A 12,900-nucleotide genomic window follows, 5' to 3' on the forward strand; every position below is an offset into this window, starting at 1 on the left:
AAGAAGAAGAAAAAACACTGCGTTTGGTGGCAAAATATGTAAACTCAAAATTTTTGGATGAACTCTACTACTAGCTTTTCCTTACCTTAACTTCGAACTCCTCCTATGTTCCTCTGATTAATTTTGTTGCGGGTCCAATGACAGTTTAACTTTCCCTCGGGACAATCTTGACCTTCACTGGTTGGGATTTTATTGGCGGTCAAGTTGTAGATCCTGCTTACACAGGAGTTGCAGTGGTGGGAACGAGAGGTGGGAATAGTCCCGTTTTACTACTAGCTTTCACCTAAGATTATCGTTTTGAAGGATTAGTATAGCTTGTGTTCAACAGTCAGAGAAAGCAGCTTTTGTCTATTAAAGTAAGTAGGTCTTACTCGAAAAGTATTTTTCATAACATGCTATGAATGGATGGCATGAATAAATAATGAGTTTATTAAGGTAAAATCCTATGATTTAATTAAACAAATTTAATGTTTGTATCAGTTAAATTGCTTGTGACTCTTCAGTGAAATGTAATTTAAATTAAACGTGGCTAGAACTTTAATGCGTATAATTTTCAATTGCTTTACGTAAACTGATAGAGTCATCAAATAACATTTCACTGAAGATTCATAAATAATTTAATTATAAGTAAACATTCGTTGTATTTTTTAATTAAGACAAATTACAATCCCACCGCTCGTACTTAGCCATCGGCTCAGATTGCCTGTCACATCACGTACAACTAAGCTGCCGCGGCTTCGCCCACCGCATGAAAATAAGGCATCTTATACAGATGAAAATAAAGCATCTTATAGAGATGAAAATTTCCTTAAAACCCGAACAATGTTGTGGAATGAAATAGCAGTCACTGACCAGAGAGATTATCCTCGGCAGAGATTTGGGAAAGCCAGAGATAAAAACAGTGTGAGTAGGGGAGACTAAGGAGAGTTGTAACAGAGGTGAAAGTGTTCAGGATGCTGTTGGGATTGCCTCACTTCTGCGAATGTTTGCTCAGTCGCATACTGACGGCTTCTTTGCTGTCCTACGCAAGAAGACTGCCTCGTTTCTCAGTACGATACAGGCGAGCCCCAACAGTATCTTGAAGACCGTGGCGGAGAGGTGCGACTCTCCCATTATCCGACAGTTCGTTCAGCTACTTACCAAACAAGATGAGTAGTATTTTAATTATAATTAATAAATTAATAATTAATAACTAAATAAATAATTACTAACATAGTTGTATATGGCGTACATTTACTAACCATGTGGATCTTTGATGTCATAATAAATAAATTGAATTGAATTGAAAGTCAATTTCTCTAATCCTAATACCTGTTTATCAAGCTAGCAATTTCGCGATTCGTTGCTCTTTCGACATCCATTTCCGTGAAATTGTCAGATCGCTAACTGTCATAGGCGCCAAGGAATCGGCTTTGTGACAACTTACCTGTTACAATTTTCCTCGTAGTCCCCTAAAGTCCTTTGCTTCAGGATTGTCTTGCATTTTTAATCTCAGCCTGCAGTTGTTTCAAGTTCTTTGTCGTTTCTTAATATTCCGATTTGGATCAAATTGTTGCTGTAGTTTCTCACGAAATACTGTTGTTAGCAGTTCAACCTACCACATGATAGCAAACGCCAATGGACTTGGAATTTTTGTCTTTTAAACTTGGCTTACTATTTGAGGATATTATTTGATGTTTCTAATATAACTTTCATGTCGTCCATGCAAACTTGACATCCATTATGGACTTAAATTCTACCTCTAGACCGGATGGGATAGATGCAGCGGAAAATTGTAGAGAAATAAATAGAAACTACTCCAAAAAACTGATTTCAGATACGAGTTACTAGCTCAAATATTGACATAACCATCAGTAATTATTTATTGGGAGTTTAAAACGTAGGTGATTATTTTAAAAACAATGATAACATTAAACAACATTGTTAACTATAATCTAAATCTTTTCAGTTTCATTGTAAGACACAATCTAAAAGTAGCCGCGAACAGCTCACGCTTGCCTGATTTTTATACCGTAACTTAGTTTTATGACGGTTTTAAATAAAAATATTGACTCAATTTCGCGAAATACAAGGACCCGGCAATAAATCTTTGGCATAACAATGAAATACATTTTAGAACGCTAGTCACAATTCTAAAATTTATGGCACGCCTTTTTGTTATGGTTTCATTTCGCATAAAACGTTATATGGCTGTGTTTGAGATGGTGAGATTCGTTGGGTAGTTATAATTTTAATCGTCGCTTTTGTTTCGTGTTCTTTTTCTGGCTGCAGAAATGAGATTATGTTCTATCTTCACACAGTTTTTAAAGAGGAGAAATAATGTTTAACGTGATATTTCACTCGGAAAAAGCAGCATGTAGGATTATATTACATAACCTTTCATGTTTGATGACCGCTTTAATAACTGGGCTACTAAGCTTGTTGAATTCCAATCTAATTGAAATTATGAATACATTTATGTTTTATCATAATCGGTGTCAGTCAAGTCTATTGTAGTCTAATGCTGGCTCACTTATTACAAAGTACGAGGAATCTAAAGACTTTCTAAAGAAATCAGTAAAGAGCTTTTTTCATATAACCACTGCTAGAGCTTTTCATTTTGGTGAAGTCATCGGTCCATCGAGCCAGAGAGGTGGACATCCAACACTGTTAGCCGAGACGTAGTCTCCAACTAAGAACCATAACACTTTTCATTGTTTTTGCGATAATATACTTATGTTAGAAATATATAGTTTCAGAATATTTGGTTTTATAATAGGTTTACATTAAGGAGATGAGTTCAAAGAAGATTAGTATGTATTCGGCGCCAGTCTCTCGTCACTAGGAGATTACGTTATTATTTAGTCCGCACAAACACATTCGTATGCAGATAATGCAGTCTTAGTGAGGTGACAATGAATTTGGCTTTACTTAGGATTTTCTTCAAATAAAAAAAAATATAATGACTTCGTGATGGAGACCATGCACTCAGCAAACTGTTATATTACTAAACTGTTATGTAGGTTGTAGAGAAAGGATTATAACAGAAATAAATAAATAAATCATGATTCGTTCGTCTCAGCCAAATGGCTTCCACTGCTGGACAAAGACCTCCCCCAAGGTTTTCCACAATGAACGGTCCTGCGCTGCCCGTATCCAGGCTCTTCCCGCGACCTTCACCAGATCAACGGTCCACCTAGTAGGAGGCCTGCCCACGCTACGTCTTCCAGCGCGTGGTCGCCACTCGAGAACTTTCCTGCCCCAACGGCCATCTACGAGTACCACTTGATTTTAGCAATTCTGTTTGTCACTTCCGAATTAACCTAAAAAGAAAAGATGTTTTATAAGAAAGAAATAAACACTTTAATCAATCATCAATAGAAATTCTTTGCCCTAACCCTTTCCCACATTGTTATTTTTGGCGTTGGCTTAAGTCAGAAAAAGGCTTATACATATAACAACATTACAGAAACATTTTAAACCTAGTAGTTTTGGTTGGTTGTGTCATGCCATGGTCTCCCTACTCCGCGGTGATGGCGTAGACGTACTCATATCTAGACCAAATAAAACATAGATGCAGTTGGCTTGCTGAAGGAATATTCTGACGTCAGTTGCTTTTTTATAGCTGCTGTTGGATTACTATGTTTAGGATGGCATCGAATGAAACTTTGAGCTGCGAGAATATCTTTAAATTGTCACTGAACTGACTTACTAGAAGAAATTTGCTGTAGGGACTAGTAGTTTATAGAAATACAGACCCAGAACTAAACGGTGTGCTTACTGATGATCTAAATGGTCAGTAGATATAGATTGAAGGAGCTCGATTCTATACTAATATTATAAAGCTGAAGAGTTTGTTTGTTTACTTGAACGCGCTAATGTCAGGAACTACCGGTCCGATTTGAAATTCTTTCAGTGCTAGATAGCCCATTTATTGAGGAAGGCTAAGGTTATAAACCATCACGCTACAAGTAATAGGAGCAGAGCAAAAATGAAAAATGTTGCGAAAACGGGTTTTCACGCGTACGAAGTCGCGGGCACAGCTAAAACTAATCTGCAACTCACTATAATATTGGTAGAGTGATTATCATTTTATACAAACAAGAGTAACAGCGTACCTTCCCTATACTGTCGACCTTCCATCAGCTCGCACTAAGCGTTTCGCTAACTCTTTTATAATGCGAACAGCTAGGGACTGGAATTCGCTGCCTGCTGTTGTCTTTCCCGAGCACTATAATCCGGGAGTTTTCAAGAGAAGAGAAAATAAGGCAGGTACGAGTATGTTACCATCCTAGACTGCATCTCTCTTAGCATCTTAATGCGCTTGCGGTGAAATTACTGCCTTGTCGAGCATGAAAAAATAAAATGTTAGTATACTGCATCTTTTTACACTGTGCACACGATGACATAGTCCCACATTCGGCACACGTCCGTATGTAAAACATAATGCAGAATGCATAAATAGAAATCGCACCGATTCGTTACTTTGCGCGAGTTTTGCCATTTGCATAATTCATTTTAGTTGCTTTCCGAGCACTTAAGTTTTCACGTTTCTCGTGTTCTTATTGGTTGTGATTTATTGAGTTTTTTAACTTTTGTGCTTTTGCGCTCTGCATAGATTTATAATATCTGTACTAGTCATACTCGTGCTTATCCTTTCTACAGCGATACGGCTAAGCCTAGGCGCAGACTTTTTGTTGGCCGATAGTTGGGATTGATTCTAATTTGAATGAAGAATTGGCCGATACCAAATCGGTGTAATGTGCGGACTTCCATACATGCCCATACTGATTTCATTATATTCCATGGCTGCCCGACTAAACTATCGGGCGACAAAAATCGGTGGTCTGCGCCTAGGCTAAAGGTCATAGCAGACTTATCAACTCGGAAAGGGATCAACACCGTATCGCCTTTTGCGAGATGTCATCGCCTCTTGCGAGCTGTCATCGCCTTTTGCGAGCTGTCATCGCCTCTTGCGAGCTGTCATCGCCTCTTGCGAGCTGTCATCGCCTTTTGCGAGCTGTCATCGCCTCTTGCGAGCTGTCATCGCCTTTCGAGCGCTACCAACCGCGAGCCGAGGCGTTTACGTTACTGTGGATAAGTGTGCGTCGCAGTATGGAGTTTCATACAAAGTATACTGACTGCCTCGAGTTGATACGGTTACGATTCCTTTCCAGGTTGATAAATGAATCTTTAAAGAAGCTATGTTACTTGTTTAATGTTAACCTGCAGTGTACTGTATGTTATTGAGTTGGTACTGAAATAGTGTAGCTGTAACGGTTTCCTGGCCAAGACGTCTAACTTGCAAAATATGGGTAGGTAATAAATAACACTCAGGATTATCTTTACGTAAATTAATTACAGATATACAAAAAAATATTCAGTATAAACATAACCCTCTTTCTGGTACAGTCGGGTAAAAATAGATAATCACAGAAATTCAATCAATTTTGATAAAGCTTTATCAGGATTAAGTTCAAACAATGAATTTTAACACGCACGAAAACGGTTTATGTTTTCCCGACCCACCTAAAAATAATTGAAATTTAATATGTAAAACTATAATCACAACAAATTGTATGCTCAGTAATACTCAATTTATAGTTAACCCTTCGCCGTTATTGAAAGCAAACCTTTTGAGAAATTTATTAATTAACTAACCCTCTAAAACCCTTCAAATCTCTTGCCTTTTTGACATCAGTTACCAATCAGTAAATCCATTTATGTTAGATCTGGCATGTACATTTATTTAGATATAAGTTAATATGTATATAGATTAACATGTATTTTAATATATTGTGTCAGAAGATAGAAAGTTAATTAGCCCCTTGAGCGTCCACGAGTATACATTTTGGTAAGTTTTCTAGTAAAAAAAAATTTCATTGGAAAATTTCAAAGGAGATCAGCAAGTTGATTTTTTTCAGAGAAGACTCTTTCATAATGATGCCATGTTATTACTATGTGTATGTGTAAAAAATTGTTCTTCTAAAATGTAATAGTTATTGAAGTCATAGCTCGAGTCGCCGTAGGAGCAGCTAAGTTGATAATGTTCACATAAAACGACGACGTAGTCTACTTAGAGCACCCGCCCAAATAGCACCTTCACGAAAAGCACCTAGCACTAGTCTACATAGAGCCCCTATCGAAATCGCTATTCCTGGATTCAATTTTATTTATTTTTTCATAGAGAGGGAACAAAATATCTATAAATGCTCTATGTGGACTGCCAGGTGCTATTTGAGCGGGTGCTATAGCTACGTCCGGTTTGTGCGGGTGCTATTTGGGCGGGTGCTATAAAGTAGGTTACGTCAAAACGACGATCAAGGGAGAGTAGGATTTGCGCACAGAGGGTTCCATAATCTTACTCATCTCTCTACATCTCTTTTCCTATACATATTTGGAGATACGAGTTCCTTTTGAGTTACGGAACCCTATAAAGCTATGACACTGACAAAAGGCACACTGTCCACTGTGATGGATCGCGTTGTTATAAAATAATTTACTCAAAAATGCTCGACGCAATGCAGTAGAACGCATATGTGGAAGCTATAGATAAATGGTTTCAGTACCTACTCCAAAATAAATCTGAAAATATATGATTAACCTCAATGTATTAATATTCAATTACTGAGCCTAATTTGAATTTGATAGGAATCATTGACCATTAAAGATCAAAGGGCAAGAATAACCAATCAGCCTAATCCAAGTTTAACCGAGGCAAGGGAAGTTAAAAATAAATTGTCCCACGTGATTTCGGAACCCCCGGGTAGCAATTACGGGTAATTAACACGGTTCAATTAATTTTCATCGAGATTTGGTAATTGCTGATATACTAAAAAGGCGCAGGAGGCCCGCTCGTTAATATAGTTTTATGCAGTGAGAAGTAGGTATAGTTCTTGCAACTCACGAAGGCGAGTGAGCTTTACTTGTGTGTGTACGTGTACATGCACTTAACTGACATAACGATAGTGTAATGTCTATCAAAACTTTTGAAAAACGAACAGTAGCGAGCCACCACACATGTAAAGCTCACTCGCTTTTGTGAATTGCAACAGCTATACTTCAAACTGTATATATTCGTTGAAAAATACTTTTATGTGCTAAAAATAAAGCTTTTCTGATGTCTCTCTGTAAGTATGTGCGCTGAAACTGTATGTTTCTAAAAAACTACACACACAAGTCACTATTTGTCGTATATCATGCCTATACAGGGTGAAATTGAAATAGTATCCTTTTAAAATAAGACTTTACTTATAATACATAGTGCATTCTCCAAATATGAGACAAATCCAATGAGTTTTTTGTCTTTATTTTATTTATTTAAAGGCACAACCACAGAATACAATTCAATAAAATTACAATGATAACTTAACTATTTATTTATTTTTGAGAAGTGTAGTTTATGAGTTATTTTAAAGGGATGCCAATGATTTCAAGTACACCTTGTATAACCAGTATTTTGATGGAAACATTTGCGAAAGACCCATTTGATTTTGTTTTTGGTTAGTTTCTCTCGGAGAAAGCCTACTGTTTTCAATCTAGTTATATTGTAATTGCTAAAAAAAGGTCTCAATATCGGTAATAGGTTTATTATAGGTAATTGGATGTAATTGTATTTGGGGTAAAAGAAAATGAGCAATTACTTTGTAATCTCTTTTACTTCGGAATTCACTTTTTTCCACGTGTGATATTAAATATTTCACTTATCAATCAAACCACTTACTAAAACATTGAAAATGATATTCCAATTTCATAAAATTTCCAATAAACGGGCTCTATAAGTTGTGGAATCTAAATAAGAGATAACATGGCACGCACGAGAAATAAAAACTGTCAAACAACAATACTCCTTCACCCAACTTTCAGATAAATCATAACACAAAACCACAGCACAAAGTGTTCCAGGAAATGTTCAGAGCAGGCGATGTATCAACAAGTCAGTGGGCAACGAAGCGTGGGACGCAGCGCGCCGTGAGCGAACTGACCGCTCAGTGAGTGAATGATACGAGTACTAACAGGTACAGTCAGTACTACCGTACTACAGGGTATACCTACAGGGTGTTAGGTAAATGGGTATATGAGCCGACACTAGCCCATGTTAACATGGTCATATAAATGGTATGGTGAAGTCAGAAAATTTATATCTTCATTTTAATTATTTTAATTTTCATACAAATCGGATTTTATAAAATTTATTTTGTATGAAAATTAAAAAAAAATAAATGAAGATATCAAATTTCTGACTTCACTATACCATTTATATGACCATGTTAACATGGGCTAGTGTCGGCTCATATACCCATTTACCTAACACCCTGTATAGGCGTTTCACACCACGAGAATCTGGGACCGCGGTGTGAAACTCTTTAAAATTATTTCTGAATCGAGCTTTATGCACGTAGATTTTTGTATGGGGCTTTTCACACTTTGAGCAGCGCCGTGAGCGCACTGAGTTCGCTGACCGCTCAGTGAGTGAATGATACGAGTACTAACAGGTACAGGTAGTACGCTATAAAGGCGTTTCACACCACGTGAAACTCGGACCGCGGTGTGAAACTCCCTAAAATTATTATTGTATAGGGCTTTTCACACTTTGAGTGATGTATCAACAAGTCAGTGTCACAAAGCGTGTGACGCAGCGCATCGGCCGTTTGGTGTAGTGATTCGAAACGGACTACTATTCCGGAGGTAGCGGGTTCGATTCCCGCATAGTACAAACATTTGTGTGCATGAACATATTTGTTTGTATTGGACTGGGTGTTTTCTATGTATAATAAGTATGTATTTACAAAAAAAAAGTATTTAAGTATGTTTATATCCGTTGCCTAGTACCCATAGTACAAGCTTTGCTTAGTTTGGAGCGCAGTGTAAAATGTCTAAGGATATTTATTTATTATTTTATTATTATTATTTATTTAATAAGCGTTTCACACCACGATTAATTCGGACCGCGGTGTGAAACTTTCCAACAGCAACACACGCCCTAATAGTACTGTATTTCTATCCGACTCATCCCTGAAAAAAAACTGTTTTGTTGTCTGTCACAATTTGAATCACGATTAAGTATATTTTATGCGCTCTACATAAAATAATATTGCTACTGAAATAATCCAGTACTTGAAACATTTTCCTACATTATAATAATATAATATTATCTTGTTTATATCAAAGAATCATATTTTTTGTTGTTTTCAGCAACATATTTCAGTTTAGAATTTATTTTCACATTTCAAAACTACAAAAGAACTCGCTGCGATCAAATTTTGCTTTGATACGTCTCTTATTACTTTAATAGACAGATTAAATCCTTTTCATTTGCGAAAAGATTTTCATTTTACTCAAATTACGCTAAAGATGAAAAACATACTTTGACTTTGCCCAAGGTTCAAGATATTTTAAATTAGAATTAGAAAAATATTAATACAAAGAGTATTGCGTACAACTGTCGTCTACCACTTTAATATTAAAGTTTGTAAGAAAATATCAGCCACATTTAATTTATGACAAAAACTTTATTTCTTTGTTTTGCGAATTGTCACAACTGTAAACTTGTGGATTAATCTTTATTTAACAAATAAAACCTGATAATCAGGTACCTAACCAATAAAGACATGCAGAAAGTTTAATGGTATTTTCCTGAAATCTTAATTGAAAATGTTATTTCTTTTGTAAGATTCCGACCTTAAATCCTACATCATTTTGATGATGGTATGATATTATGATATTATCATATCATACCATCATCATAATGATGATAGTAGCTTTTTTGGCAAAAGGCTTAAATACGAATACGTTAAAGCTTATACTATTCTCTGGCCTCATAAAGCATAACGATTCCCAAAACTCAACCGCCTGTCAAAAGTTTTGTTGCCATAAAAATAATTCACAAAACGTATCGGTTTGCTTCATCACAATATAGACAATATCAGTATATCCATTCTGAAATTAATGCAAAAAAACACCTGCAAAGACGATGAAGTTGTGTTGCTGTCGGTTAAAAAAATCTATATACCTACTAATCAAAAAACATCTTAGTATACTAATATTACAAAGCTGAAGAGTTTGTTTGTTTGTTTACTTGAACGTGCTAATCTCAGGAACTGCCGGTCTGATTTGAAAAATTCTTTCAGTATTAGATAGCCTTTTTATCGAGGAAGGCTATAGGCTATATACCATCACGCTACGAGTAATAGGTGCAGAGCAAAAATGAAAAATTTTGTGAAAACGGATTTGCACGCGTACGAAGTCGCGGGCACAGCTAGTATTTATACAGTGTGAGTCACGTTAAAGTGTACATATGAAAATAGATGAAACTAGACCAGTTTTTATCGACAAAAAAGAGGTCAAAAAATTTTTGAGATTTTTTTTTAATTTTTTATAGAAATTTTTTTCTTCCAATTACTTATTGTAAAGAAAACTTAATAACTTTTAAACTAAGCGGTAGATCCTGATAAAATAAAAACAGTAATAATGCTAAATAACAGGCAATACTAAAAAAATACATAAATTACACAAAAAAGGCAAACAAATAATAAAAAATGATACTTTTTGAAAAAAAAACTGCTTAAAAATTCGTGTTTTTTTAGTTATTTTATAAATTTCTCCAAAAAATGCCCCTATATATAACCGGTGGTTTTTATTACTTTTTATTGTTTTTTATCGTATTATCTTTGTAAAACCAAAAATCGCATGTCTCTATCCCTATCACAACATTTGCTATGATCGTTTGAACAAAGGCCTGCCACAACATTATTCTCCGCTACAGGTAGAGACAATTTTAATTTTAACTAAAATGCTTATTTTACTTCGAAATCTTTTGTTTTTATTTGAAATCTAACTTGTCTTTATCAAAATTACAAATCTAGAGCCATTTTCAGTTTTGTTGTTAACGAAGCGTTGAATGGCGCGCCCGGAGAGGCTTAGTTCAAACGATCATTGCAAACGTTGTGATAGGGATAGAGACATGCGATTTTTGGTTTTACAAAGATAATACGATAGAAAATAATACAAAGTAATAAAAACCACCGGTTATAGGGCCATTTTTTGGAGAAATTTATCAAATAACAAAAAAAAATACAAATTTTTGAGCAGATTTTTTTCAAAAAGTATCATTTTTTATTATTTGTTGGCCTTTTTTGTGTATTTTATGTATTTTTTTAGTATTACCTGTTATTTAGCATCATTACTGTTTTTATTTTATCAGGATATACCGCTTAGTTTAAAAGTTATTACGTTTTCTTTACAACAAGTAATTGGAAGAAAAAAAAATCTATAAAAAATTAAAAAAAAAACTCAAAATTTTTTTGACCTCTTTTTTGTCGATAAAAATAGGTCTAGTTTCATCTATTTTCATATGTACACTTTAACGTGACTCACACTGTATAAAAAAGTTATCATAATCATCATAATTTCAGCCATAGGACGTCCACTGCTGAACATAGGCCGCCTCCCCAATGATTTCCATAAAAATCGGTTGATAGTGGCCTGCATCCAGCGCCTTCTTGCTTTATGAGGTGGTCGCTCCACTTTGGGAAGGGAACATAGTACGTAGAATTGACTTACTTAACTTTAATACTGCCGATGGGGCAGCAAGGTTCTGTGGTAGAGGCCACGTACGGGAAAGCGCAGTGTAGGAAAAATCGTTCGTTTCAGCCAAATGACGTCCACTGCTGGACAAAGGCAAGGTTTTCCACAATGAACGGTCCTGCGCTGCCCGCTCTTCCCGCGACCTTTACCAGATCGTCGGTCCACCTAGTAGGAAGCCTGCCCACGCTACGTCTTCCAGCCCGTGGTCGTCACTCGAGAACTTTCCTGCCCCAAGGGCCATCGTCTCTGCGGATCTCCTCATCTCTGATTCGATCAGTTAGGAAAACTCCGAGCATAGCCCGCTCCATCGCCCTTTGGGTGATGGATTTGGTGGCCTTCTTAGGAAAATAGTATTGTGTTTCAATTAGAATCTGTACAACACGAGTCTTCTACCCTTTGCTACTGTGTGACCAAACCCGACTTCGGCTTTGATGTGAAATAGTGGGGTTCGGAACAATACAAGCGGAGGCGTCGACCTGTGTGTTTGTGGGTGCGCATTTTTTACGGATTTCCTTTTATCTTTCCTGTGACGTGATGTACACAGAGCAACACGTCAGCCCTAATACTAACTTATATACCTTTATTTCTAGCAGCATAAGAGCGAATTTGCGCTATATTCTGATGTACTGTTGAGTTTACTAAGAAAGAAAGAAACAAGTCTAAGAACTAAGTCTTTAAATGGAATTTTTTCGTAAATCGAAGGTGAGAAGTGGGACTTTTGGTCAGCAAAAAAAATAAAGGCTGATTTTCTATTAACATTTTCGACAAAAGGACTTTTATTGATCTTGGTCTAGCCTGGTGTTCACAAATGGAACAAAAAGGTTGCATTTGCTGGTTCAAACCTTGCCGGAGACAAATAATAAATCCTATCCATGATAAGCACGAACACTTTGCAGCTAGAGCCAAGGTTTATTGTCTTTGGTATCTGTGTCTTATGGTTCTTAAAATACGTCGTATCATGTAGCAATAATATCATAGTCAAGCAAGGCGAGATATTAATTATGTTTTATTCGAATTCTATAAGATCCCTACTATAAGTTTGTTAAAACGCTATAACCCCTACGAGATAACCGCCCAAAGCAAAAAATAAAATTTATACAACTACCCGAATGAACTAATAAAAGTTGTAGTAAATATCGCTTTTTTATTACGATCCTAAAATAGCAATAGGTACATACACGAAGCAATTTTATTAAAAGCGGGACACTGTGTATTTAGGAAGGGTCTGCAACTCGATGCAAAGAGTTTTACTGAAGTTTATTTGAATACACAAAAATACCGAAGTAAATGTTTGGTTCTACTTGAGTATTTATGAAAACACTGATTGGTTTTGGG

The sequence above is a fragment of the Ostrinia furnacalis genome, unplaced genomic scaffold (assembly GCF_004193835.3).
Source record: "Ostrinia furnacalis isolate ACB-3 unplaced genomic scaffold, ASM419383v2 OfSCF4547, whole genome shotgun sequence".
Classification (NCBI taxonomy): Eukaryota; Metazoa; Arthropoda; class Insecta; order Lepidoptera; family Crambidae; genus Ostrinia; species Ostrinia furnacalis.